A 2,954-nucleotide genomic window follows, 5' to 3' on the forward strand; every position below is an offset into this window, starting at 1 on the left:
GTGTACAGTCAAAGCGATTCTCCACTTCCGGATTGACTCATTAGGTAGGATCCACCCACTTCGCGCTTCCCTCCCCTTCGCCATTTCCCTAGCAACAAGATGCCTTAGCAACCGTCGCGAGGCGGTGATGATGGGTAACCGAATGATGGATCTGTAATACATTCATAACGAGTGAATCGTATCATATGAACAACAAGGATTTGGTAATGCTAGACCAAACTTTATTTATTTTAATAAATAGCGGACATCTGTTTACAGCATTATGGGCAATGTAGTTTTTCAGCATGGATTCCATTATCAAACATGTTTTTTTTATTTGTTTAAATATGTTTGTGAACAGATCCAGGTTCAACAAAAGCTTATACAATTAATTACAGAAATAGTTCACCTGAAATTGAACACTTCAGACCTGTAGCCAGCCTGGCGAAAGGGGTGGTTCTTTTTTCTCAAAAAGTGGACCTTTTTGCAGTTATTCGCCTCATTTTCTATTTAACTCTGAGGTTTAAATACTGATTTTTTAGCTGGATTAGCTTGTCGTTTGGTCATCCTAACCACATTTCTTTGATGTACAAAAATATTTCCTAAAGATTTAGAATAGAGAAATAAAATGTAAATTTATTACATTGGGACTAAGCCGAAAAGAAAACGATGAAATGAAATGTATTATATCATATATTATTATAAAAAATAGGAATCTGTTTAAATAATAAAAAAGCAAATAACAAACTGGCTATTTGAATAAAAAATAATTAAAACATAATAATGATAATGTAGAGCTTCATGATTTTCTAGCCTCTCTTGTAAAAAAAAAGTATGTTTGAAAATTCATGAATAACAACAATAGTCAAAATAGTATTTAAATGAATTTTAATATGGGTCAAATTTTAATATTGGTGCTTCACACCTTTTTATTGGTCATTTTTTGTTTTAAGAATAAGTCAAAATTTAAAATAAAAGTTACCTGTAAAATATTTAAAACAATAAAGTAGCAAAAGATGACTTCTCTTATGTCAGACTGTGTTTATTTGCACAGCTGGATGTTGGAAAAAATATTGGTTAGCGTTGGCTAAAACTGATTGTCTGAATTCACACCAAAGCAACACCCAACAGAGGATTCCAATTGATCTTAAAACCTTTTTGATAGATTATTTTCACTATTTATGATATGTCAAATATCAAAATAAGACAAATGAGCTTATGTATGGGACAAATTCTAGACCTTTGTCAGTTAGTCGTGGGTCTACTGTATCACCCAAACCCCCTGGCTACAGGCCTGACTTATCTTTTACTTCTTATGTTAAACATAAAAGACTTTTTTTAACGTTGGAAGCTGTAACCACTGACATCCTTAGTATGAAAAACAAATACTATGAAAGTCTATGGTTACCGGATTTTAAAATTCTTAAACATATGAATTGTTTAGATGCAAAAACCTCTAAATACCATTTGATATTTTCTTCAAAAATTAGCATTTTTCTCCAACTCTCCACTGTGTGTACCGTAGGCCCAATAATTTTACTGTTCAAGTGAAGAATAACTTCTTTTCGTTGCCTTAAACCCTTTAACTGCCCCACCAAGAAATTTTTATTTGCATTGCATTTCTTAACTCCTAATTTTGTTAGTTAACACACTCGATGCATTTTTTTCCAACACATCCCATTTAAATGTCAACCTCTAAATGGTTGATATATCGGTTCATTATAAAAGTACCAGAATTAATACATATTTAGTATGAAAAATCGGAAAACATAATGTAAGACCTATTAAAAAAAATCAAAACAAAAAAATTGAATACAAAATCATCTTTAGTATTCAAAAATTGTCAAACTGACGACATCAGAGAAGGATTGCCATTTCAAAGCAAAAGCAAATGCTCAGAATTTATTTAAATACCACCGAAGAATCACCAAAAAAATCAACATTTATTTTCAGATGATTAACTTGAATGGATTAATTGTTCACTTTAAGACTAACAATGTGCCCTAGCAAAATAAACAGTACATTTTGATTTCATGCAAACCTTGTGATGCTTTTGATAAAACAAGTTCTGTTATTATTAATAAATAATATTTGCATCTTTTTAACTACATATGAACGATTGAACTCTTCCCCGTGGACATAGTTTTAGATGTAGCGAGACAACAGGTTCTCTAAATTTGACATAAAAATGACAAAGCTCCTTTTATTTTGTCCCAATTCTCAAAAATCAACAACTGCCAAACCATGCGAGTCTATTCCCTTACAATGTGTCTCATGTTATTGTAATGATGCTCTTGGACCTCGCTGATATTTCACATTTCAGTAAGAGCACAATGAAAAACTAGTTTTCTTGATCATTTACTCCTAAATTGTCCTGACTCCAGTGATAAAACTGTAAACAAGGGAGATTATAGAGGGAATCATGAAATTGAGGACAGCACACAGGGTGTCCTAGATGAGTATGCAAAGTAACTGATGGGGAAGATATGAATGAAGAAGAGCTTCCTACTGAGACTGAATATTCATCCAGAGACTGTCAGCAATGAGGACACCTACAGTATAGATGCAGAAATGACTTGTTTTGACGTGGTTGTGTTTTAAAAAATATCAAGAAGTATTTTTATAAATGTGTACATGTACAAATTTAGGCTGTATAATTGGGTAATAAAAAAGAATTGGGCGTTCGGTGGGGGTTTTATAAAATAATAGAACAAAATAAAAAAAATACAATTAAGACTGTTTTGACAAAATATTTTCTGATAATTGCTTAAGTGAAAACAACATTATTTGTATGTATTTTACAATTAATTGTTATGTAATGTAATAATAATAATTTATTAAATGTTATGAATTATAACATATAACACACAAATATACACTCACTGGCCACTTTATTAGGTACTAGTATCTGAGATGATTCGTGCTTTATGACATGATGTGGTATCCTGCTAAAAGTAGCTAAGATGATAGGTACA

This window comes from Danio rerio, chromosome 19 (assembly GCF_052040795.2).
Source record: "Danio rerio strain M-AB ecotype USA chromosome 19, GRCz13ab, whole genome shotgun sequence".
Taxonomy (NCBI): Eukaryota; Metazoa; Chordata; class Actinopteri; order Cypriniformes; family Danionidae; genus Danio; species Danio rerio.